At 43.0% G+C, this 27,989-nt stretch overlaps 1 protein-coding gene across 2 annotated transcripts in view; it reads right to left on the bottom strand.

Annotated features, from left to right (window-relative positions):
* LOC124722114 (organic cation transporter protein-like) overlaps positions 1-27,989 on the bottom strand; it is a 199,027-nt gene that overhangs the window by 159,612 nt on the left and 11,426 nt on the right. Inside the window, exon 1 of one of the 2 annotated variants that reach the window (XM_047247320.1) lies at positions 8,586-8,715. The exons of the other annotated variant lie outside the window; for it this stretch is intronic. The gene's annotated coding sequence lies outside the window, so the exon portion shown is untranslated. Of the gene's footprint in view, positions 1-8,585; positions 8,716-27,989 lie in introns of those variants that run through there. 2 annotated transcript variants of the gene reach the window in all.

The following is a 27,989-nucleotide window of genomic DNA, read 5'->3' as shown; positions in this document are numbered from 1 at the left end:
GTTTATGTTAAGTCCTTCATGAGACAACTAGGCAAAATATTAGTCACCCACTTAATAGAACGTAATGGTCATTTTGGAGCGCTGTAGATGATGTTGAACTAGTACCAGGTGGGTATGTCATACTCCGCGGGTCACTTAAGTCATGAAGTGGTGTTTTGTGACAGCTGGCTATACGGAATCAGTGCTGTAAGCCGAGTCGATGTGGAGACGTGGCAGAATGACAGAAGCGAGCTACACTATATGATCAAAAGTATCCGGACACCACCAAAGACATACATTTTTCATATGAGGTGCATTGTGCTGCCACCTACTGCCAGGTACTCCATGTCAGCGACCTCAGTAGTCATTAGACATCGTGAGAGAGCAGAATGGGGAGCTCTGCGGAATTCACAGACTTATAACGTGGGCAGGTGATTGGTAGTTACTTGTTTCATACGTCTGTACGCGAGATGTCCACACTTCTAAACATTCCTAGGTCCACTGTTTCCGATGTGATGGTGAAGGGGAAACGTGAAGGGACACGTACAGCACAAAAGCGTGTAGGCCGACCTCGTCTGTTGACTGACAGATGGTTCAAATGGTTCAAATGGCTCTGAGCACTATGGGACCTAACAGCTATGGTCATCAGTCCCCTAGAACTTAGAACTACTTAAACCTAACTAACCTAAGGACATCACACAACACCCAGTCATCACGAGGCAGAGAAAACTCCTATCCCCGCCGGGACTCGAACCCGGGAACCCGGGGACGGACAGAGACCGCCGACAGTTGAAGAGGGTCGTAATGTGTAATAGACAGACATCTACCCAGACCATCAACAGTAATTCCAAACGGCATCAGGATCCACTGCAAGTACTATGACAGTTAGGCGGAAGGTGAGAAAACTTGGATTTCATGGCCGAGAGGCTGCTCATAAGCCACATATCACGCCGGTAAATGCCAAAACGACGCATCGCTTAGTGTAAGGAGCGTAAACATTGGACGATTGAACAGTGGCAAAACATTGTGTGGAGTGATGAATCAGGGTACACAATGTGGCGATCCGATGGCTGGATGTGGGCATGGCGAATGCCCGGTGAACGTCATCTGCCAGCGTGTGTAGTGCCAACAGTAAAATTCGGAGGCGGTTGTGTTATGGTGTGGTCGTGTTTTTCATGGAGGGGGGCTTGCAGCCCTTGTTGTTTTGCGTGGCACTATCACAGCACAGGCCTACATTGATGTTTTAAGCACCTTCTTGCTTCCCACTGTTGAAGAGCAGTTCGGGGATCGAGACTGCACCTTTCAACACGATAATGCACGGCCTGTGGCGGAGTCGTTACACTACAATAACATCCCTGTAATGGAAAGTGGCCGTGCGGTTCTAGGCGCTGCAGTCTGGAACAGCGAGACCGCTACGGTCGCAAGTTCGAATCCTGCCTCGGGCATGGATGTGTGTGATGTCCTTAGGTTAGGCGGAATTCGTTGTAGGACATTGTGAAATATTCCCGCTTCAGCCCCTATAGTTTCATAAGTTCCGACAGGTGTCGGCGCTATACATAGTTCCAATGGTTCAAATGGCTCTGAGCACTATGGGACTTAACTGCTGTGGTCATTAGTCCCCTAGAACTTAGAACTACTTAAACCTAACTAACCTAAGGACATCACACACATCCATGCACGAGGCAGGATTCGAAACTGCGACCGTAGCGGCCGCACGGTTCCAAACGCTATACATAGTCTTCAAAATGGCATTGTAACAGTGGTGTTCCAAACAGAGAACTGTCACTGATTTTCTTTTGGCGGAAAAACAGAACATCGCAGATATCCATAGGCACTTGCAGTATGTCTATGGAGACCTGGCAGTGAACAAAAGCACGGTGATTCGTTGTGCGAGGTGTCTGTCATCACCGCAACAAGGTCGCGCAAACCTGTCAGATCTCCCGCATGCCAGCCGCCAGCACACAGCTGTGACTCCTGCAATACTGGAACATGTGGACCTTCTCATTCGAGGTGATCGACGGGTGACTGACGAACACCCAACTGTACAACTGGACGTCTTTGTTTAGTCCTGACATACTCGTCCACCAGTTGCAGTACTCAAAAGTACACGCTGGGTTCTTCACCGCCTAACAGAAGACCATAAAGAGCAACGAAGAACTATCTGTGCGGAATAATTACCTGCATGTTACAAGGATGATCGTGAGTATTTCTTGTCGAACATCGTCACAGGCGATGAAACATTTCAAACTGAAAACAAAACGGCAATCTATGATGTGGCGCCACACCACCTTCCCCCGGTAGGAAACGTTTAAAGTCATACCCTCAGCCGGTGAAGACCTGGTGACATGTTCAGGAACTCTGAAGGGGGTTATTATGTCTGATGACCTCCCTCAGGGTGCAACGATCAACTCAGAACTATATTGTGGTACATTGAAGCAATTGAAGAAACGACTGCTGCGCGTTCATCGCCACAAAAATGCAAATGAATTTCTCCTTCCCCATGACATCTACATCTACATCTACATCCATAATCCGCAAGCCACCTGACGGTGTGTGGCGGAGGGTACCTTGAGTACCTCTATCGGTTCTCCCTTCTATTCCAGACTCGTATTGTTCGTGGAAACAAGGGTTGTCGGTATGCTTCTGTGTGGGCTCTAATCTCTCTGATTTTATCCTCGTGGTCTCTTCGCGAGATATACGTAGGAGGGAGCAATATACTGCTTGACTCTTCGGTGAAGGTATGTTCTCGAAACTTCAACAAAAGCCCGTACCGACCTACTGAGCGTCTCTCCTGCAGAGTCTTCCACTGGAGTTTATCTATCATCTCCGTAACGCTTTCGCGATTACTAAATGATCCTGTAACGAAGCGCGCTGCTCTCCGTTGGATCTTCTCTATCTCTTCTGTCAACCCTATCTGGTACGAATCCCACACTGCTGAGCAGTATTCAAGCAGTGGGCGAACAAGCGTACTGTAACATACTTCCTTTGTTTTCGGATTGCATTTCCTTAGGATTCTTCCAATGAATCTCAGTCTGGCATCTGCTTTACCAATGATCAACTTTATATGATCATTCCATTTTAAATCACTCCTAATGCCTACTCCCAGATAATTTATGGAATTAACTGCTTCCAGTTGCTGACCTGCTATATTGTAGCTAAATGATAAGGGATCTTTCTTTCCATGTATTCGCAGCACATTACACTTGTCTACATTGAGATACAATTGCCATTCCCTGCACCATGCGTCAATTCGCAGGGCCTCACACAAGTCTGCGCACCCGAGAGGAGTGCACAAAATTTGTTGGCCTGTTCCTCCTCATCCACCCTACAGCCCGGATCTCACACCTTCCGACTTCCATCTATCTGCCCCAATGAAGAATGCTCTCCGCAGAAAACAGTAGGCGGATGATAGGGAGGTTATTGATGCAGCAAGACGTTGGCACCGATGACGACCAGGAGAGTGATACCATGCGTGTATAGAGGCCCTCCCAGTAGGGGGGCGTAAGGCTGTCACATTGATCCGAGGTTATGTTGATAAATAGGATTTTGTAAACAAAAGAGTCGGGAAATGGTGTGTTGGAATCCTGAATAAAGTCAACCTGCTTTCAGAAAGAATGTGTGTTGCAGTTGCATTACTTATTGATTGCTCCTCTTACACTCAAAAAAACGACGCACCGTGAATGAATTATCCGAATGGGACAGAAGTCGGTAAATGTGATTTATGTGTACAGTCAAACAAAATATTACAATTTTTGAAAAGTTGAATGATTTATTCAAGATAAAGAGGTTCAGAAGAGGTTTGGCAGGTACGAAGACAAGCAGTAGAAACTCTTACCGTGGGCTGGCGGGCATGATCTTGCTGAAATGTAAGCCCAGGATGGCTTGCAATGAAGGGCAACAAAACTGGGGGCAGAATATCGCCCAAGCCCACTGTGCTCTAAGGATCAAAGGGGTATTGCGATGAAAAGAACTGGCACTCCAGATCAGCACTCCTACTTGTCGGGTGACACTCAGGTTGGTATCCCCCCCTCTGTTCATTGCTCCTTCTGTCATACCATAGGCTTGGAATCCCATCGACTGGAGTAGAATTGTCTTCAGTGATGAGTCTCGCTTCGAACTGAGTCCAGAGAAGACGTATCTGGGGAAGCCCAGGACAGAGATGGAAGTTTCTCATAGATAATATTACGCAAAGAGGCAAGTAAAGTCTTATCTGTCTGCATGACGCCTGTTACTTTTAAAGTAACAGTTACAGGCATCATGGCGTCACTCAAAGAATTCGTAGCAACCACGTGCCCAGGTTCAAAGAAAATAGCTTGTTGTGTTAGCACTATTTACCTTTTGTATCTAATGAAATACTGAAGCAACTATGTTTTCTGTTAAATTTTGTTCGAAACCTTTTGGAAAGAGGAATCGAGAGGTATAGTGTTTGTTAGGGTATGCAGTGAAATTTCTCTAAAAATAAGTTAGGAAACTTTAATCGTTTGCAATGATAAGTGCTGCTAATATGAGTATATTTCAGCGAATAGTTTTAAGGCTTCTCATTGTAAACTAAGAGAACATCCAGTTTTTCTCCATTACTGAATCTGTTACTATATGCACTGGGATAAATCAAAGAAACGACTAGTCACATAGAATGGTAATGGATGCTGCCACCGTTCGTGGCATAGGGCAGAGCTCTGCTCAACGAGGTTTTCGCCCTCAGTGGAGGAGATGTAGCCTTCTGTCACATGCTTTGCCAATTTTATTTAAGTACTTTTCTAGCTATTTTTGAGAAAATGTCGCAGCAAACCTTAACAAGCCTAAACACTGATTACATGTTTCTAATAAATGTGTAATGCCATAGAGACTTCGATATGTCGTTATATAAAAAGAAAGATAAGCATCACAAATACAGTTCATTACGGGCCCTTTCTAGTATTATTATTATTGGGTTGGGTGCTTGTGGGGGAGGAGACCAGACAGCGAGGTCATCGGTCTCATCGGATTAGGGAAGGACGGGGAAGGAAGTCGGCCGTGCCCTTTCAAAGGAACCATACCGGCATTTGCTTGGAGCGATTTAGGGAAATCACAGGAAACCTAAATCAGGATGACTAGACGCGGGACTGAACCGTCCTCTTCCCGAATGGGAGTCCAGTGTGTATTATTATTATCATTCACTTAGTTTCATTACCTAAAGCAATTTATAAAATATTCAGCGTATCCAAGTTATGAGATTCTTCCTGCAAAACCACTGTCCATAGAACAGTAGCTGCCCGAGTTATCGAGGAAACTGTTCGTGGGAATACGGATCCGTGTTTCTTATTATCTACTTTGGCAAGGTAATGCGAATCGCCGCACACGGAAGTCTGGTTCTATGCAGTAGGTATCAATGGGGCATGCCAGCGAACAACTGAGGAATCATATTAGAAAAAAGCTGATGTTATGTAGTAGTAATGTGAACGCTCACAATGGTAGCTCTGTTTGGGTGGAGGTGAGGCACCTGGTGGCCTTCGGCGAGTCCGGGAGAGGCCACGGCTGCAAACACACCTCACTCACATGATTTCCCCAGACCCTGTTATTAGACGGACAGCGACGTCCTGCTATGCGTAATGGAGACAAGCAAAAACCTGGTCTCACAAGCCGAGCAGTATCAGTTACTTGAACCCTGTATGTGTACTATAGCCATCACAGGTGGGCTTGGAACGCAATCTTCTACATTGCAGAGGACAGCACTGGAAGCGTACATGGTGAACCAGACCTCCACTGACAATCTTTCAGAGGTCGTTTAGGGACATCTTCTGAGCATTTTGACACGAGGAACCCACGATCTCCGGCTGCTCGTTACACAATTATTGCAATTCGTTGCTTCATTTCGTTTTGTGTACTGCGTCAATTAGCTTTGTATCTGCATTGCACTGAAAATAGTGCACAACAGTGAAAAGAGCGACGGCATGCACTGTGTTCCTCGTTTTCATTCGCTCAGCGCATCTAGTGTTGGCCTGCCGCGGTGGCCAAGCGGTTCTAGGCGCTTCAGTCCGGAATCACGCGACCGCTACGGTCGCAGGTTCGAATCCTGCCTCGGGCATGGGTGTGTGTGATGTGCATAGGTTAGTTAGGTTTAAGTAGTTCTAAGCCTAGGGGACTGATGACCTAAGATGTTATGTCCCATAGTGCTCAGAGCCATTTGAAACTTGTGGAAAGAAAACACTAGAATCACTAAGGCCACATCAGGTGAAGAGATCGGGTATGGCTTGCGCCACTGTGAATCCGTTCTCTGTAAAACAATTGGACCGTTTTCTATGACGTCACTGAGGACACACTTTCGAATCGTACGTTAAACGAGTGTATGCATCCTAATATGGTGGTGGATATTCCTCAAGCACATGTTTTGCAAAGTAGGAGTTACGTGTACTCATGTGGGCAGGGACCAGTGATCGTAAGTAAGTGTTTCTTAAAGGATTAACTAAATGTTGTATTTTTTCTCAAACGTGGATGCCATTTTATGAAGAAAATTGACCACTTATGTAGATAAATGCATTTTATACCGTGATAGTCCTGTAACCAAAGTTTGGTAACCGCTGCACAAAGTCATCCCGAACTGCATTTTTTGCAGGCAGATCGATTGATTACCTGAAGTGGGAATCTATGTACAGTTACAATTTAGAGTGAACTATCTTTCAGTATTAATTCACAAGCACACACTTCTTTGCGTTGATCTTGGCAATTTCTACTTGTTTCAACGTTTTGAACTTGGGTCTCTCAACACATGTAGTAACTCCTCCTTTTCCTATATTAGTTCTACATGAGTAAGATGCCAGAGTGTAATATTTTATTTTTAACTTTTCTATCCCTGTGGTTCTGTGGTGCTCGTACTGGCACAAGATGTTGCTTAAAATCACTAAGGAGCTTTTTAAGCAACGGTTTTAAAAACTGCTGCAATTTTTGAGCACAGTGTTTTCCATTTTGTGTGTTCACTACAGCTCGTCGGCGGTGCCGGATTCCCTTAAGAGGAACCAGCTGCTGTCTGGGGCGTATTCAGGTCGCGGCTTGTTAAGCGCGCGCAACCAGAACTCCTCGTCCAATTCGCGGCAGCCGTGCACTGATTCGTCACGTGCGTCGAGACCAGCGACCTTCCTGCGCGATTTACATATCTGCAGGTTTATTTTCCTGTGATCATTCTGTGCGAATCTTTATGGCGAATCTTTGACTCGCCCTACGCTAACTACTGTCCAGTAAGAGTCATAACGGCGACATGTCTTCCACGTAGTTTTCGGTCCAGTATATTCCCGTTACAGACATCATGTGTTGACTATAAATGTCGAAAAGTTTCTTGATAATATAATAGGTCTAAACACGCTCTGCGAAACCGAGTAGAAACACTGCGTGCGTGCGTACGTGTGTGTTTAAGAAAACAATTATGACGAAGTATGACACTTCTTTAATGAAGGAGAGATATCCATTGCGCCGCAAAAAATCATATTTTTCACTTGAATGCCTTACAATTCTTAGTAACAGATAAGAAATACTGCGGGGAATCACGCTTCCAAAAAACTACGTTCATCAAACCTAGTGTACTTACATTTATAAAGACTTATTTAATGAGGATTTATTAAGATGTTTCCTACAATGATGGAAGAATTACTGGATCTAAACAAATTACTGAATCATCTTAAATCACGACTGAAATGGAATTGCGTGTCACTTTCAAAACTAGAAGAGTAACTAAGAGAAGAAGGGGACATGAATGAATGCTCAGGTTTTGTAAATCTCCACGAAAGAATAACTAAAAACGTGAATTATTACACGTAATGCGGTACAATTTACCGAAATTTAAGCAAAGACCCAGTTTGAAACATCGTTAAGTCTTTTTGAGTCATAATAAACAAGAGATATGATTTCCTAAATTACGGGAAGTCTGAAATAAAGTTGTCACTGGTGTTGCTTGTCGTCTTTACATTTGCCACTCACACAAAAATAATTTTAAGTTTAAGACCCGTAAGTATATTAAAGAAAATATAGAATAGCTCACTATTACTATGTCTACGTATGCCATCCACTCATAGTTAAGACAGTTTATTTTACGTTCCTGTTAATGATTCTTTCTGTTCTCCTGATCGTATTTTTGTACCATAGGAGGTCAAAACAAATGCAGTGTATTAGGATAGGAAGCTTGGACACAGGCGTTATCGTTCGAGATTTGGATTAGACTGATAAATATTGCAAAACATGACGTCAAAAATCGGTAGAAACCACAGCAGTAATACATAGACCGCAATGCATAATTTTAGTGACTGTAACTGGGGATATAAACTAATGATAATTTGTGCATATTAAACAGCGTATTTATCCCGAACCATGACAAAATTTAGTATAACACTCGCTTAGTTTCTTAGAATCCTATTCGCACAGTAAACGAAAATTAAACATTCAAATGAAATTGTTTGAATCACAAGAAACGGAGAAGTCGACGTGTGAGGTCGTTAACAGATGAACCTGTTGATTCTCTACGTGTCACACATTTGAAGTCACACGCTCGATCCCCAGTCACACCGTCGTTCAACGATGCAGCTTGAAACGATACTCAAGAAAATAATGTGTGCTCGACAAAAGACGCCTATTGGCTGTACCTCTGAGGAGTTCCTGCAGTCAGCCCCCAGTGGACGCCCGGAGCCGCAACTCATGCCGCAGCCGCGCGGCAATGTGGCACAGCGGATCAGCTGGCCTCTGCGGCGATGGGCGCTGGGAACGAGCGAGCCGGCGCGCAATTACTGCCAGTTTGACGCTTCTGAAGGCGCTGGAAGCCTGCCAGCCCCACGCGCTCTTAGTTGTGGCGCCGTAGATGCAATTAGTATTGAGTGCTGCACGCCTTCCGGAGCTCTCTGCGTTCGGCTATGCAAGTACCCATCTGGCTATAATGCCCGCTAAAATGCTCTCGAACCAGTTTGATATACAGGGTGGTCCATTGATCGCGACCGGGCCAAATATCTCACGAAATAAGCGTCAAACGAAAAAACTACAAAGAACGGAACTTGTCTATCTTGAAGGGGGAAACCAGATGGCACTATGGTTGGCCTGCTAGATGGCACTGCCATAGGTCAAACGGATATCAACTGCGTTTTTTTAAATACGAACCCCCATTTTTTATTACATATTCATGTAGCACGTAAAGAAATATGAATTTTTTAGTTGAACCACTCTTTTCGCTTTGTGATAGATGGCACTGTAATAGTCACAAACATATGGCTCACAATTTTAGACGAACAGTTGGTAACAGGTAGGTTTTTTAAATTAAAATACAGAACGTAGGTACGTTTGAACATTTTATTTCGGTTGTTCCAATGTGATACATGTACCTTTGTCAACTTATCATTTCTGAGACCGCATGCTGTTACAGCGTGATTACCTGTAAGTACCACATTAATGCAATAAATGCTCAAAATGATGTCCGTCAATCTCAATGCATTTGGCAAAACTTGTAACGTCATTCCTCTCAACAGCGAATAGTTCGCCTTCCGTAATGTTCGCACATGCATTGACAATGCACTGTCGCATGTTGTCAGACGTTGTCGGTGGATCACGATAGCAAATATCCTTCAACTTTCCCCACAGAAAGAAATCTGGGGACGTCAGATCTGGTGAACGTGCTGGCCATGGTATGGTGCTTCGACGACCAATCCACCTGTCATGAAATATGCTATTCAATACCCCTTCAACCGCACGGGAGCTATGAGCCGGACATCCATCATGTTGTAAGTAAATCGCCATTCTGTCATGCAGTGAAACATCTTGTAGTAACATCGGTAAAACATTACGTAGGAAATCAGCATACATTGCACCATTTAGACCGCCATCGATAAAATGGGGGTCAATTATCCTTCCCCCCATAATGCCGCACCATACATTAACCCGCCAAGGTCGCTGATGTTCCACTGGTCGCAGCCATTGTGGATTTTCCGTTGCCCAATAGTGCATATTATGCCGCTTTACGTTATCGCTGTCGGTGAATGATGCTTCGTCGCTAAATAGAACGCGTGCAAAAATTCTGTCATCGTGCCGTAATTTCTCTTGTGCCCAGTGGCAGAACTGTACACGACGTTCAGAGTCGTCGCCATGCAATTCCTGGGGCATAGAAATATGGTACGGGTGCAATCGATGTTGACGTAGCATTCTCAACACCGACGTTTTTGAGATTCCCGATTCTCGCGCAATTTGTCTGCTACTGATGTCAGAAATGCCGCGACAGCAGCTAAAAAACCTGTCATCGTGCCGTAATTTCTCTTGTGCCCAGTGGCAGAACTGTACACGACGTTCAGAGTCGTCGCCATGCAATTCATGGGGCATAGAAATATGGTACGGGTGCAATCGATGTTGACGTAGCATTCTCAACACCGACGTTTTTGAGATTCCCGATTCTCGCGCAATTTGTCTGCTACTGATGTCAGAACTGCCGCGACAGCAGCTAAAAAACCTACTTGGGCATCATTATTTGTTGCATATCGTGGTTGACGTTTCACATGTGTCTGAACACTTCCTGTTTCGTTAAATAACGTAACTATCCAGCGAATGGTCCAGACATTTGGATGATGTCGTCCAGGATACCGAGCAGCATACATAGCACACGCCCGTTGGGCATTTTGATCACAATAGCCATACATCAACAAGATATCGACCTTTTCCTCAATTGGTAAGCGGTCCATTTTAACACGGGTAATGTATCACGAAGCTAATACCGTCAGCACTGGCGGAATGTTACGTGATACCACGTACTTATACGTTTGTGACTATTACAGCGCCATCTATCACAAAGCGAAAAAGTGGTCCAACTAAAACATTCATATTTATTTACGTACTACATGAATATGTAATAAGAAATGGGGGTTCCTATTTTAAAAAACGCAGTTGATATCCGTTTGACCTATGGCAGCGCCATCTAGAGGGGCAACCATACCGGCATCTGGTTTCCCCCTTCAAGCTAGACGAGTTTCATTCTTCGTAGTTTTTTCGTTTGATGCTTATTTCGTGAGATATTTGGCCCGGTCACTATCAATGGACCACCCTGTAGATGATAGAAGAGCTTTTCTTGATACTCAACACGTTGTAGAAAGAGTAACACTATCTTGAAGGTTAGCAGATATAAATCTAAAAGTTACTCTCGAGAAGGCACAACGAACCCTTTACTTCGCACGATGTGGCGACATGGGTAGGACAATGCACTCGCATTCGTGGGTGCTGCGGTTAGAGCTCGTCTTGCCATCTAGCTACATCTGCATGGATACTCTGCAAATCACATTCAAGTGCCTGGCGGAGGGTTCATCGAACCACGTTCACAATTCTCTATTATTCCAATCTTGCATAGAAAGAACGAACACCTTTCCCTACGAGCTCTGATTTCCCTTATTTCATCGTGGTGATCGTTTCTCCCTATGTAGGTCGGTGTCAACAAAATATTTTCGCATATGGAGGAGAAAGTTGGTGATTGGAATTTCGTCAGAAGGTTCCGTCGCAACGATAAACGCCTTTCTTTTAATGATTTCCAGTCCTGCATCATTTCTGTGACACTCTCTCCCATATTTCGCGATAATACAAACGGTGCTGCCTTTCTTTGAACTTTTTCGATGTACTCCGTCAGTCCTATCTGGTAAGGATCCCACACAGCGCAACAGTATTCTAAAAGAGGACGGACAAGAATTGTGTAGGCAGTCTCCTAAGTAGGTCTGTTACATTTTCTAAGTGTCCTGCCAATAAAACGCAGTCTTTGGTTAGCCTTCCCCACAACATTTTCTATGTGTTCCTTCCAATTTAAGTTCTTCATAATTGTAATACCTAGGTATTTAGTTGAATTTATGGCTTTTAGAGTAGACTGAGTTATCGTGTAACCGAAGTTTAACGAGTTCCTTTTAGCATTCATGTGGATGACCTCACACTTTTCAGTATTTAGGGTCAACTGCCACTTTTCGTACCATTCAGATATCTTTTATAAATCGTTTTGCAGTTTGTTTTGGTCTTCTTATGACTTTATTCCCCCCCCCCATGAACCATGGACCTTGCCGTTGGTGGGGAGGCTTGCGTGCCTCAGCGATACAGATAGCCGTACCGTAGGTGCAACCACAACGGAGGGGTATCTGTTGAGAGGCCAGACAAACGTGTGGTTCCTGAAGAGGGGCAGCAGCCTTTTCAGTAGTTGCAAGGGCAACAGTCTGGATGATTGACTGATCTGGCCTTGTAACAATAACCAAAACGGCCTTGCTGTGCTGGTACTGCGAACGGCTGAAAGCAAGGGGAAACTACAGCCGTAATTTTTCCCGAGGGCATGCAGCTTTACTGTATGATTACATGATGATGGCGTCCTCTTGGGTAAAATATTCCGGAGGTAAAATAGTCCCCCATTCGGATCTCCGGGCGGGGACTACTCAAGAGGATGTCGTTATCAGGAGAAAGAAAACTGGCGTTCTACGGATCGGAGCGTGGAATGTCAGATCCCTTAATCGGGCAGGTAGGTTAGAAAATTTAAAAAGGGAAATGGATAGGTTGAAGTTAGATATAGTGGGAATTAGTGAAGTTCGGTGGCAGGAGGAACAAGACTTCTGGTCAGGTGACTACAGGGTTATAAACACACAATCAAATAGGGGTAATGCAGGAGTAGGTTTAATAATGAATAGGAAAATAGGAATGCGGGTAAGCTACTACAAACACCATAGTGAACGCATTATTGTGGCCAAGATAGATACGAAGCCCACACCTACTACAGTAGTACAAGTTTATATGCCAACTAGCTCTGCAGATGACGAAGAAATTGAAGAAATGTATGATGAAATAAAAGAAATTATTCAGATTGTGAAGGGAGACGAAAATTTAATAGTCATGGGTGACTGGAATTCGAGTGTAGGAAGAGGGAGAGAAGGAACCATAGTAGGTGAATATGGACTGGGGGACAGAAATGAAAGAGGAAGCCGCCTGGTAGAATTTTGCACAGAGCACAATATAATCATAACTAACACTTGGTTTAAGAATCATGAAAGAAGGTTGTATACATGGAAGAACCCTGGAGATACTAAAAGGTATCAGATAGATTATATAATGGTAAGACAGAGATTTAGGAACCAGGTTTTAAATTGTAAGACATTTCCAGGGGCAGATGTGGACTCTGATCACAATCTATTGGTTATGACCTGTAAATTAAAACTGAAGAAACTGCAAAAAGGTGGGAATTTAAGGAGATGGGACCTGGATAAACTAAAAGAACCAGAGGTTGTACAGAGATTCAGGGAGAGCATAAGGGAGCAATTGACAGGAATGGGGGAAATAAATACAGTGGAAGAAGAATGGGTAGCTTTGAGGGATGAAGTAGTGAAGGCAGCAGAGGATCAAGTAGGTAAAAAGACGAGGGCTAGTAGAAATCCTTGGGTAACAGAAGAAATATTGAATTTAATTGATGAAAGGAGAAAATATAAAAATGCAGTAAGTGAAACAGGAAAAAAGGAATACAAACGTCTCAAAAATGAGATCGACAGGAAGTGCAAAATGGCTAAGCAGGGATGGCTAGAGGACAAATGTAAGGATGTAGAGGCCTATCTCACTAGGGGTAAGATAGATACCGCCTACAGGAAAATTAAAGAGACCTTTGGAGATAAGAGAACGACTTGTATGAATATCAAGAGCTTAGATGGAAACCCAGTTCTAAGCAAAGAAGGGAAAGCAGAAAGGTGGAAGGAGTATATCGAGGGTCTATACAAGGGCAATGTACTTGAGGACAATATTATGGAAATGGAAGAGGATGTAGATGAAGATGAAATGGGAGATACGATACTGCGTGAAGAGTTTGACAGAGCACTGAAAGACGTGAGTCGAAACAAGGCCCCCGGAGTAGACAATGTTCCACTGGAACTACTGACGGCCGTGGGAGAGCCAGTCCTGACAAAACTCTACCATCTGGTGAGCAAGATGTATGAAACAGGCGAAATACCCTCAGACTTCAAGAAGAATATAATAATTCCAATCCCAAAGAAAGCAGGTGTTGACAGATGTGAAAATTACCGAACTATCAGCTTAATAAGTCACAGCTGCAAAATACTAACACGAATTCTTTACCCACGAATGGAAAAACTAGTAGAAGCCAACCTCGGGGAAGATCAGTTTGGATTCCGTAGAAACACTGGAACACGTGAGGCAATACTGACCTTACGACTTATCTTAGAAGAAAGATTAAGAAAAGGCAAACCTACGTTTCTAGCATTTGTAGACTTAGAGAAAGCTTTTGACAATGTTGACTGGAATACTCTCTTTCAAATTCTAAAGGTGGCAGGGCTAAAATACAGGGAGCGAAAGGCTATTTACAATTTGTACAGAAACCAGATGGCAGTTATAAGAGTCGAGGGACATGAAAGGGAAGCAGTGGTTGGGAAGGGGGTAAGACAGGGTTGTAGCCTCTCCCCGATGTTGTTCAATCTGTATATTGAGCAAGCAGTAAAGGAAACAAAAGAAAAATTCGGAGTAGGTATTAAAATTCATGGAGAAGAAATAAAAACTTTGAGGTTCGCCGATGACATTGTAATTCTGTCAGAGACAGCAAAGGACTTGGAAGAGCAGTTGAATGGAATGGACAGTGTCTTGAAAGGAGGATATAAGATGAACATCAACAAAAGCAAAACAAGGATAATGGAATGTAGTCTCATTAAGTCGGGTGATGCTGAGGGAATTAGATTAGGAAATGAGGCACTTAAAGTAGTAAAGGAGTTTTGCTATTTGGGGAGCAAAATAACTGATGATGGTCGAAGTAGAGAGGATATAAAATGTAGGCTGGCAATGGCAAGGAAAGCGTTTCTGAAGAAGAGAAATTTGTTAACATCCAGTATTGATTTAAGTGTCAGGAAGTCATTTCTGAAAGTATTCGTATGGAGTGTAGCCATGTATGGAAGTGAAACATGGACGATAAATAGTTTGGACAAGAAGAGAATAGAAGCTTTCGAAATGTGGTGCTACAGAAGAATGCTGAAGATTAGATGGGTAGATCACATAACTAATGAGGAAGTATTGAATAGGATTGGGGAGAAGAGAAGTTTGTGGCACAACTTGACCAGAAGAAGGGATCGGTTGGTAGGACATGTTCTGAGGCATCAAGGGATCACCAATTTAGTATTGGAGGGCAGCGTGGAGGGTAAAAATCGTAGAGGGAGACCAAGAGATGAATACACTAAGCAGATTCAGAAGGATGTAGGTTGCAGTAGGTACTGGGAGATGAAAAAGCTTGCACAGGATAGAGTAGCATGGAGAGCTGCATCAAACCAGTCTCAGGACTGAAGACCACAACAGCAACAACAACATGACTTTATTAGTCGATAAACGACAGCGTCATCTGCAAACAACCGAAGGCGGCTGCTCATATTGTCTCCAAAATCGTTTATATAGATAAGGAACAAAAAAGGGCCTATAACACTACCTCGGGGAACGCCAGAAATCACTTCTGTTTTACTCGATGACTTTCCGTCAATTACTACGAACTGTGACAGGAAATCACAAATCCAGTCACATAACTGAGACGATATTCCGTAAGCAGGCAATTTCACTACGAGCCGCTTGTGTGGTACAGGGTCAAAAACTTTCCGGAAATCCAGAAATACGGAATCGATCTGAAATCCCTTGTCAGTAGCACTCAACACTTCATGTGAATGAAGAGCTACTTGTGTTTCACAGGAACAATGTTTTTTAAACCCATGTTGACTGTGTGTCAATAGACAGTTTTCTTCGAGGTAATTCATAATGTTTTAACACAATACATATTCCAAAATCCTGCTGCATATCGACGTTAGCGATATGGGTCTGTAATTTAGTGGGTTACTCCTACTACCTTTCTTGAATATTGGTGTGACCTGTGCAACTTTCCAGTCTTTGGGTACGGATCTTTCGTCGAGCGAACGGTTGTATATGATTGTTAAGTATGGAGCTAATGCATCAGCATACTCCGAAAGGAACCTAATTGGTATACAGTCTGGACCAGAAGATTTGCATTTATAAAGTGAAGTGTAAGGGAAGTGTAACAAAGTTCGCGATGCTACTGCTCTTCTTTGACCAGTCACATTGGTCTCCGCAGTACTTTTTTGAAATGAACATTTTTACGACATATTAACCAGTAATGGAGCTTGACATCTATATTAGGATGGCGCGTATTTCATTTCGGTATTTGGAGGGACGCCTTGTCGACTTATATGTATAATTTTCCTGTGAGTCTTGTAGTTTTCGCGAAGTCGTCTTCTGAAACCCTGTAGATACTTATGAATAACCCTGTATAAACTGACAGCATTAAGCAACGGGGCTCCCTTGGCTGTTCGGTAGTTTTACTGCAGTGGGTTACCAAGACTTGCCTTCCTAACGAATTTACTGTATATAGTGCAGAAGGATCCCGAAAGCAAAGGAACAGATGAGTCATCATCAATGTAAAAAATTGTGTCATATGCTCTAGTTTCCTTAGCGCACTAAATGCAAAAATGGTTCAAATGGCTCTGAGCACTATGGGACTCAACTGCTGAGGTCATTAGTTCCCTAGAACTTAGAACTAGTTAAACCTAACTAACCTAAGGACATCACAAACATCCATGCCCGAGGCAGGATTCGAACCTGCGACCGTAGCGGTCTTGCGGTTCCAGACTGCAGCGCCTTTAACCGCACGGCCACTTCGGCCGGCACTAAATGCATTACAAGTGATTTACCCAGCACAAAAACTGAACAGAAACATGCAAGACACACTTCTGCTACAATGGTAAGGAGAACACACATCATTCTGCTGTTAACCCAGGGCGTGGGAATGTGGTAAAATGAGCACGCGAATATAAAAGTCAAGACGACATTCAGGAATCACAATGTGTCCGTCCAGTGCAGGTTGTAAGCTCACTGAGTCAGAGCGCCCTTCAGCTATGTGAAGAGTGGCTGGTGTCGCGGAATAATAAGCTGTGTTCAGTGAGGCCAGCTGACCGGACGTGGGATACCTCATACTGCTCATTCAGACAGGGCGAATTTATCCTAACTCTCCTCCGAATAACACGCACTCATGTTACAGACGGCTTCGTAGTCCGCTGTGACGCATCCACAACCGGTGGTCCTCCTGGTTCACAAATCACTGTACAACACACTTTAAGAGAATGAAGAGAGAAAGAAAGAGAGAAGTACTTAGGCTGGGGCCACCACTGATTTTAACTAAGAGCGGTAAAAATTTAATTTTTTTCTAAATTCCCTAGACATCGGCCTAAACTTTTAGGATGGAGGATTTAGTGTATTACAAAACGCATGGCTTATTATACCCTTTAAGTACAATCCTCATCCAGCCACGCTTTTCACAGTATTAGCTTAGCCTTCCTCTGTCAACGTTTTTTAACCACAGATTGTGAACTGAAGATGTTTTTAGTGTGGCTGCATGCGTGTCAGTGTGTGTGTGTGTGTGTGTGTGTGTGTGTGAGAGAGAGAGAGAGAGAGAGAGAGAGAGAGAGAGAGAGAGAGAGTGAGTGATTTGGGATAACGAGTGCTAAAACCCTCATGCAAACACCAACTAATTTATTTTCGCTTACTGGATCATTTAACAAAGCGTTCTTCAATTTTTGTGATTGAGAGGGATTTAAACTTTTAGTGCTACCTACCCACGTCTAAGCCAATCTGCGCTGGGCACACTCTTCCTCTTTACTAAGCTTACTGGCGAAGGTTGATGCAACCCATCTCAACGTTGTATTAGCGAGAGAAATTTTGGTGTGCGACAGAGAGCATTAATTACTGCGATGCTGAGAACAGGTTTACTGCATCTCCAAGAAGTCCTGCCCGTTCTAATGCTGATGGTAAACGTACTACTTCGGTTTTGGACGACTACTTGGCGCCCGAGCGCTATTGATCTATGGTAAAGCTCTGGATTTGCATTGGGCTTGGTGGGGGGTGGGGAGGTTGTAAAGGGTGTAGTGGCAAAGGTGTAAGACAACTTAGGTATGGATTGCAACACTTGCCTCACGAATGGTAAGGAAAAGCGAAGAAAAGAGCTCTGATGTGGGAAGGGAAAGGAAGGGTTCATTGTATTTGATAGGTTGGATGAATATTAGGAAGGATTTCGAGTTTTGACCGGAAGAGGCATCAAAGCGCTTGTACGTTCACTTGGCTGCTTCGTGAAAGGTTATTTCAGAGAGACGTATACGACACTATATAACATTTGTTGTAACAATTTAAGGACAGTCATCATATTCAGATGAAGTCACTCACAGTTGATTACATCCCTCAGAGCTAGCAAACTGCGGAACTGATGCTCCAAAATGTCTCATACATATTCTATGAGATTAGGATCGCATGAGTTACTGGGTCGGACGAGGTGCGATGAGTTGCTTAAGTTTTCATTGTACCAGGACAGTATGTATACAGTCCTGTGAACAATGCTGTTTTCATCTTAGAAGACTGGGATGCACACAGCATACTCATAATGAAGATATAGAAGAAAGGACAACACAATGTCACTGACACTGCTGAAAGTGTTAATTAGTTATTTACACGCTCCATTGATCATTTTGAACGATATATCGTAATTATGTGGAACGAGTCGTTTTACATTCACGTCGCGAATTAATATGTACATTGGTTACATTCTGAGCATTTCTAAGTTTGTTTGTTTTTTTTCAAAAAGAAAGAAGACATACAGATATAAGCTAGTACTTCCCACTCACCACCGTTTACATATTACAGTAATAGAAATTCTTCTACGGAAAAGAAGGCGTTGTCAAGGAGAAACTTTTCCAGTTTGTTGTCAAATTTTACTTTGCTATCTGTTCAAATGACTCTGAGCACTATGGGACTCAACTTCTGGGGTCATCAGTCCCCTAGAACTTAGAACTACTTAAACCTAACTAACCTAAGGACATCACACACATCCATGCCCGAGGCAGGATTCGAACCTGCTACCGTAGCGGTCGCCCGGTTCCAAACTGTAGCGCCTAGAACCGCTCGGCCACACCAGCCGGCTTTGCTATCTGTCAGATGGCTCTGAGCACTATGGGACTTAACATCTGAGGTCATCAGTCCCCTAGAACTTAGAACTACTGAAACCTAACTAACCTAAGGACATCACACACATCCATGCCCGAGGCAGGGTTAGAACCTGCGACCGTAGCAGTCGCGCGGTTCCGGACTAAAGCGCCTAGAACCGCTCGGCCACCGCCGAGTGAGTAAGTGATTTTAGTTTTTTGCAGCATTGTACAACCTTTTTTGTGCTAAGGACAACCTTAAATACCAACCGGTGCTATATTATCATTTAAAGCTTGTAAAATTTGGTGAGTGAACATGTAAATGGCATTCTCAGTAGAGCAACTCTTCTGAAGCCCAAACTGTGAATTGCTGAGGACATTACTGTTGCTAAGGTCAGATACTATTCTAAAATTCATCACATTCGCAAAAATTTTGGAAAATGATGTTAGCAGTGAAACGGGTCGGTAGTTTTTGACATCTCTCTTATCACATCGTGGTTCATGTTCACGGTTACCTGAATGAGTTGGCTTAAGTCATGGTACGAAAACAGCCCCGAAACATCGCAGAGCCACGTCTGGCCTGAACTACATCCTCCACACATTGCGAGTTGAACGCCGCATTGGTCCGCCGCAACATCATTCGAAAAGAAACAGAAATACGACTTTTCGGACCATACTACACGCCTCCAGTCACCTTAAGTCCAGTTTCCATGTTATGTGGCCCATTGCAGATGTGTAGCTTTATGTGCCGCTATGAGCCTTCTGCGAGGTAACCGATTCCAAACGTCTTTTGCGTGCCGTTACTTTCGCCATTTTCTCTTGGAAACTGCTTGAGATGGACATGCATTCACTGACTGTACAATTCTTGTCGAATTTGAAAGCGATCTCCGGTTCCTGTCGGTTATGATCTTTTTATGACCACCATTTTTACGCTGTGCTACATTGCTACGAGTGATAAATCATTCTTTGTACACACGTTGGTCTGTCCGCGTTGATACACCAACGAATCGGGCAACTTCAATGTCGGTGTGGCTATGAGCGTGTCCAAACTCGGTAGCTCATTTCTGCTACACTTTCAGGTCATCACACAGAGAAATCTTATTCCGCCTGGTAACAATCCCACGCCATCTATAGCTCTCCAAAGAAACTAGGGCGGGGGGGGGGGGGGGGCGAGGAAGGGGGAGCGGCTGAGTGAGGTGACTACTGCTTTGTACGGTGAGCTTACATAGTGGTTACAGAAATGTGAGTCAATATTTAACTTTTATTCGAATATCAGACGTGTAAATTGCGGCAACTCCAGTGGAGAATGCGTACCATTTATCAACGACTGCGATTATGTACAAATGCACAGCCAAAGTTACACTCTAAGAAAGAAAAAAAAAGACGCACCATGAAGAAATTACCCGAATGGGAAATCGGTAGATGTAATGTATATATACAGACTAACAAAGCTCTACAAGTTCAGAAAAGTTGGATGATTTATTCAAGAATGCAGCAGGTATTCTGGCCGTGGCCGCAAATGTTACAGTATGTGTCTGACACTAATATGAGCCGGCCGCGATGGCTGAGCGGTTCTAGGCGCTTCAGTCCGGAACCGCGCGGCTGCTACGGTCGCAGGTTCGAATCCTGCCTCGGGCATGGATGTGTGTGATGTCCTTAGCTTAGTTAGGTTTAAGTAGTTCTAAGTTCTAGGGGACTGATGACCTCAGATCTTAAGTCCCATAGTGCTCAGAGCCATGTGAACCATTTTTTTGATTCAGAAGGGACTATTTTGAATAAACACAGTGATTTTGTGAACATAATCCATGAGTTTTACTTTCCACAGCCAGTGTCCTAACGGAACTGCGACACGCTGTGTATATTTTAAGCACTACTTCATTTGTACCAGAATAAGAGTGAAAATCGTTGTTGGCGATGTTGAAAGATTCATTGTAACATTCGTCCAAAATAAATTATGGAAATTGGTTAACCGTTCCCGTGCTCTTCTAAGTTACTTCGATTAAATTGATTAACAATAATTCACTTTAAAAACAAATTCGCCATTCAATAACTTATTTAATACTATAAATAAATTCATTCTGATAGTGTACAATTTTTCAGACAAATACCGTTGGCTTTTTTAAAAAAAGATACTTGTCATTCAGTACAACTATCAGGCAGCCATCGCTTGTGAAAGGCCAAGAACTTCATCAGAAGCTGCATCAAGTCTATAATTGTACAGTAAAAGCGTAATAAACACGGCGTAATGACTACCGTAGTTAATAAGGAACGTTTCAGTGTTGTCGCAAATAAATAATAAATACGCATTTATTGTCTTACTTTATCCTTACTTTATATGGACCATCGTTATTGTCATTAACTCTGAAGTATTCTTGATAAGGCGAAAATTTATTTCGAATTTGATATGTTACAGAATCCTCTGCGATGAAAAATCATCCCCGAGAGTCACCGGAAGAAAAGAGACGTGATGACTACGGTAACTGTCTCCTTCTCGGTTGCAGGGCTCGGAAGGAAGCGCCAGAGGTGCGCAGAGCCACTCCACACTGTTCGATTTGAATGATGCACAGAGGGTCTGCAGCGGCGGCGGCGCCGTCCTTGACCTTCGTCGGCGAGGTGTCAGCGACTTGCTCCCGGCAACAGGCTAACGCTTTCTGCGCAGCAAAAAGGAGCTCGCACGCTCCTCTAGCATCCGACGGAAATTTTATGTTTGGAGCGCGACCTTCCACAGCTTTCCCAGTGTGCGAACGGAAAATTACAGGCAACTACGCACGGCTGTCATGCTGCTGAATCTGAATAATTGTGCCCTGGTTACTACAATGTTGTACATTCCTTTTGCTAATAGACCGGAAAAGCTTGAAGCCTGACCTCCTCGGTTACTTTTCCCGTGGTTGGATGCAGCTGCGCTCGGTTCGTTCCGTGACTCACTTGTCGAGGGTCACTGACTTACTTCAGTCACGAAGTGCCAGCTCGATTCAGTTCTGCAGTAATGTTAATTGATATTATTCACAGCTGTAATATGAAAGACTGACTGCTCTGTAACTGTATGTAAACCGGGATTCGAGGCAGAAAAAAGTAATACTGATTTTTGGCCTTAAATATAATTTAATGAATTTAATTGACGAAAGGAGTAAAAATAAAAAAAGTGACCATAAGTGCAAAACGACAAAGCAGGAATGGCTAGATGACAAATGTAAGGCTGTAAAAACATGAATGACCATGGGAAAGAGAAATTCTGTCTATAGGAAAAATGAAGAGGTCTTTGGAGAAAAGAGAAGCATCTGCATGTATATTACGAGCTCAGAAAGCAATCCTGTTCCAAGCAAAGAAAGAAAGCCTAAAAGTCGGAAGGAATATATTGAAGGTCTATGCGAAGGGGAAAAAAACCATGAAGACTGTATTATAGAAAGAGAAGAGGAAGTGGATGAGGGTTAGATGGGAGATATAATACTGTGAGAAGACTTTTATAAGGCACTGAAAGACCTATGTTAAAACAAGATCCCTGTAGTAGACGACAGTCCCTAAGGATTACTGAGACTTTTGAGAGAGCCATCCCTGACAAAACCATTAGAACAGGTACCCAAAAAACGTAAAACAGGCTAACTACCCTCAGAATTCAAGCAGAATGTAATAATTTCAATTCTAGATGCTGACAGTTGTGAATATTACCGAATCATCAGTTTAGTAGCTCATGGTTGCAAAATACTGACTCATATTATTTGTAGAAGAATGGAAAAGCTTGGAGAAGTCGAAACCGATCAGTCTGGGCTCCAGAGAAACGTAGGAACCCGCAATAGAATACTGATTTTATGACATATAAGATAAACTGAAGAAAGGCAAATCTACATTTATAGCAATTTTAGAATTAAAGAAAACTTCTGACATTATTCACTGGAATACACTACTTGAAATTTTGAAGGTAACAGGAGTAAAATACAGAGAGTGAAGAATTATCTGCACTTGTACGGAAACCACACTACAATTACAAGCGTCGAAGGATATGAAAGGAAGTCAGTAGCTGAAAATGCAGTTAGACAGGTATTCACTCCGTACATTAAGCAGACAGTAGAGGTAACCAAGAAGAAATTTGGAAAGAGGATTAAAGTTCAGGAAGAAGAAATAAAAAAATTAAGGGTTTCTGGCGATATTTTAATTTTTTCACAGACAGCAAAGGACTTGGAAAATCAGATGAAAGGAGTGGATACTGTCTTAAAAAAGCTGTTGTAAGATCAATATCAACAGAAGTAAAATAAGGATAATGAAATGTAGTCAGATTATATCAGGTGATGCTGATAGAATTACATTAGGAAATGAGACATTAAAACAGTCGACGGGTTTTTCTATTTGGGCAGAAAAGTAACTCATGATAGCCGAAGTTGAGTGAATATAAAATACAGGCTGGCAACACCAAGAGAAGCGTTTCTGAAAAAGAGAAGTTTTCGCGTGCCGAATACAAAATTAAGTGTTAAGAATGTTTTTCTGAAGGTATTTGTATGTATTGTAGCCTTGTGAGGAACGTGGACATTAGACAGTTCAAACAAGAGAATGAAATCTTTTGAAATATGGTAATACCGAAGAATTCTGAAGATTAGATTATCATATCGGCTTATTAGTGAAGAAATGCTGACTAAAAGAAGGGATGTGTTGATAGGACACATCCTGATAGATCGAGGAATCGTCAGTTTGATAGTGGAAGGAAGTGTGGGGATAAAAATTGTAGAAAGAGACCAAGGCTTGTGTACTGTAAGCACGTTTAAACGGATTTAGGTTGCAGTACATATGCAGTGATGAAGAACTTACACAGGACAGAATACCATGGAGAGCTGCATGTCTTTAGGACACCGCGCGGACTGGCCGAGCGGTCTAGGGCGCCATGTCACGGACTACGCGACTCCTCCCGCTGGAGGTTCGAGCCCTCCCTCGGTCATGACTGCGTGTATTGTTCTTACCATAAGTTAGTTTAAGTAGTGTGCAAGACTAGGGACCGATGACCTCCCTTAGAAATTCACATACATTTGAACATTTTTGTCTTAAGGACGAAGTACCACAACAAAAACAACTACTAATGTACAGTATGTGTGCGTCTATGTGTAGGGGTAGGGGTTAATACTATTTTTTTTATAAAAAAATTACAGATTTACATACAATTCTAGATCAAACTCATAGTGATACAAATGAAAGATAAAGTACGGAGTATGACAAACTTCACGATTATCAAATAGCAGTGCTCCGATTGATGGGTTCTGAATTGGTTGTGGTCGCAAATAAAATAGCACAGTAATGGAAAAAATTGTTCAAATGGCTCTGAGCACTATGGGACCCAACATCTCAGGTCATCAGTCCCCTAGAACTTAGAACTACTTAAACCTAACTAACCTAAGGACGGCACACACATCCATGCCCGAGGCAGGATTCGAACCTGCGACCGTAGCGGTCGCGCGGTTCGAGAATGAAGCGCCCAGAACCGCTCGGCCTCCAGCGGCCGGCGCACAGTAATGATACATCTGTTTTTCTGTAATGTAGCTGTAACGCATTTAATGAAAGACACGAAAGCAAATCTGTGCAAGAAATAAAAAAAAATAAACTAAAAGAAACAGAAACTCTTACCTGGAAAGTTGGTAATTTTTGTCAGCCAAATCAAACAACATCCTCACAAATCAGCACAAAAACCACCAATTGAGACGTACAAAATCCAGTTCACTAAAGAGAAATCTACGGTTCGCGCATATACAATAAAATACAAATTATGGGGTACACACTGAATAGCCAATAAAAAGCACCTGACATGCAGGTCAAGAGAAAGTTAATAAACGCACAGAGAATGTCTACGTCCACATCTACATTCTGAAAATCACTGTAATTTGCACGGCAGAGGATTACTTTCTTGTGTAATGTATCAAAGTTTCTCATTCCATTCACGACTGCAGCGGTGGGAGAAGTGTTGGTTACATGCCTATATGTGAACTATTATTAATCTAGTTCAGGGGTCTCCAAACTACGGCCCGCGGGCCGAAACCGGCCCGCGAGGGCCGGCAAACCTGCCCGCGTTAGCTGGCCGGACATCCCCGGTGTCTGGCCCGCCAAATATTTGAGGTGGTACCTATACTGCCAACAATTGAGTTTCGAGGCCTATCGCGACCAATACACCGCGACATTGGCTCTGCTACTCGCTACAAGACTACATAACTAAACTTCTTGTTGCCCCGCTTGAAATAACAACGCGTTGACATACTCTACCTCTGTTACGTCTTGCAGTAATAGTGTTGCTAACAATGATTTTGAAATTTAGTTAACTTTGCAGGACGCTCTCGTGAAGAATGTGCAGTGACATACTTTTTTGTCGGTGAAATTCGCCAGAATAAAATACGCCAGAATTTCGGTCAGGTACGCCCACCAATCAAAATTATGTAATTAAATAAAAATCGTAGTTCGTTTCAGTGCTAGCTATTCCCAAAACCTTAGATTTTTGCGATTTCATCTTTCTTTTAGCCTTACATTACGGTGATCACGGAGTGCTAGGATGCTTTAATTCCACTAGGTAGATCTTGGCACTTACGCCTTTGTGGAGGAGTCAATGTGGCCCGCGGACTAAAAAGTTTGGAGGCCCCTGATCTAGTTTAATCTTCATTCTCTCTACAGAACAGATACGTAGGAGATTTAGAACATTCGTACATTCTGTCCCAAAAACCGTTTCTAGAAATCTAAGCAGCTTTCCGTAAGGCGTTAGATGTCTTTCATCGAGTGTATACTATTTAAAATTTTTGAGCGCCCCTCTGACGCTCTGCTGTGAGTCGGACAAGGTGTGACCTCCCGCGATGTTCTTTGTATATGTTCAGTGCCCTCTGATCGGTGGCTGTTCGTGAGTATACATTCTCGGTGTCCACAAATTTTTAGATTCAGATAAATTCAGGAGTGTTAAATGAATAGCACCTGCTATATAACAGTTATGCTTATCAACAAATTGATACAACCACTGCCAATAATAACAACAACAGTAATAATAATGATAATAATAAGATGCATCACTTATCTGACAAAAAAAATAATTGTTTTTGTGGAATTCTGTTGCTTTTTACGTAATGAAGTACAGTTAGCGCAATAACGAAATAATGTGTAAGCTTTCGCATCTCTCCGCTCCGCATTTTTGGGTAAGTGGGAATTTTTGCGCTTTTCCATTTTTTTGGACAAATGTACAAGTTCCCTAAGAGATGTATTAGTTCGTGAATTTACTTCCGGGTTGAAAATCAGAGCCGGCCGGTGTGGCCATGCGGTTCTAGGCGCTTCAGTCCGGAACCGCGCGACCGCTACGGTCGCAGGTTCGAATCCTGCCTCGGGCTTGGGTGTTAGTTAGGTTTAAGTAGTTCTAAGTTCTAGGGGACTGATGACCTCAGATGTTAAGTCCCATAGTGCTCAGAGCCATTTGATTTTTTTTTTTAAATCAGATATTCTTATGCTGCACCCACAGAACAACTTGTGCTAACCTGTACACTTCCCTTGTTAAATGTTCGCTCGTAGTTACGCTTATTTGATTTCGTTACTCCCTCAATCAAAAGATCTGTTCTCGTAGGCCCTAGTTCCTTTGCGGCTAAATTTTCCTGGTAATTTCCTTTTACGTTCCCAGAATGAGATTTTCACTCTGCTGTGGAGTGTGCACTGATGTGAAACTTCCTGGCAGATTAAAGCTGTGTGTCGGACCGAGACTCCAACTCGGGACCTTTGCCTGTTGCAGACAAGTGCTCCACCGACTGACCTAGCACGACTCACGATGCGTTGTCACAGCTTTACTTTTCTGTTAGCATTTAAAGTAGGTTCAACATAGTTCACGTTTACACTACACACCATAGCCGATTCCCGTACGATAAACAACCAACTCCAAATATAAATGGCCGTTCTGTAAGCGATTGAACTTAAGTAGTAATATCTACCAACATGGTCACTTAACTAGAATACAAATGAGGCGCTGAGATCTATAAGGGCCTGAAGCACGCCGCCATCAATCCCACATTTAAGTGAATACCAGAGAAACCAGTAATACAGCCTTCTGTGAATTTTCATGTATACAATGTGGACCTACAACACAGATAAACCTGACTCACCATAAGATCAACAGATTTCAGAAGTATGAATAAATGCTACACTCTCAAAATCGAGGGTGATGTGCCTGAGGCCCTTATGATTACTGTATGATAAAATTCGTAACGTAGTATTCTATAATTCATTCAGAAACACTCAGAATAGGTTTACTGTCAGTACAGTTTTAACGTGTACTGACGTCCAGTTTAATTTTACTATATAGTGAGTGCACTAGCATATCTGAGGAGCGTGGTATCATCTAGCAGGATTTATGCGTAGCAAGTAGGGATAAAAGTCTGTCACTGTGCTACCACCTGGTGGCACTGGCATAAACTTCTAGTTGAATGGCAAAGGCTACCTGTGCACATCGTGAACTGTGCTCATTGTTTATCAAATCCGTTTGTATTTGTCCCGTAAGACAATTACTTCACGAGAGTTGAGCATGCGCAAAAGCTCCTTAAAACGTGCACAACTGAAGGGATGCTTGCGACCCTGATACCAAGTTTCAGGTAGTCTAGGGCAGCAATAGCGCGGTAGGTTTACGTGCCGTATCTTTCAGAATGCAGCATGTATGTTATATGTTATATTTAACATCATTCAAAGGAAAATAGTAAATCCGAAAGGTGTCAAAAGTTAGGGTGTTCACGTGCTGTTGTACTCTTACACAGCAGACGCCAATGCCTCTGTTAGCACACGTAATCTTTATTCCATACGTTTGGGCAGCAGTAGCAGCTCCGGTGTTAAAAGCGCACAAGTGCACGTGAACTCCATTACTTTCGACACTTTCTTTTAATGTTGTTAGACGTATCGTAGATGCTGCAGTTTCATAGATATGGCACTTAAATCTATCGCACTACTGCTCCTCCAGACACCGTGAAAATTGGCAACAGGGCTGCGAGCACATTCTCAGTCGTGTACGGTTTAAGGGGCTTTTGGTATGCGCAACCCGCGTGACGTAATTGCCTTGCAGGCCAAACACAT

This window comes from Schistocerca piceifrons, chromosome X, assembly GCF_021461385.2.
Source record: "Schistocerca piceifrons isolate TAMUIC-IGC-003096 chromosome X, iqSchPice1.1, whole genome shotgun sequence".
NCBI classification, from domain to species: domain Eukaryota; kingdom Metazoa; phylum Arthropoda; class Insecta; order Orthoptera; family Acrididae; genus Schistocerca; species Schistocerca piceifrons.
This window is presented reverse-complemented; position numbering and strand designations above follow the sequence as displayed.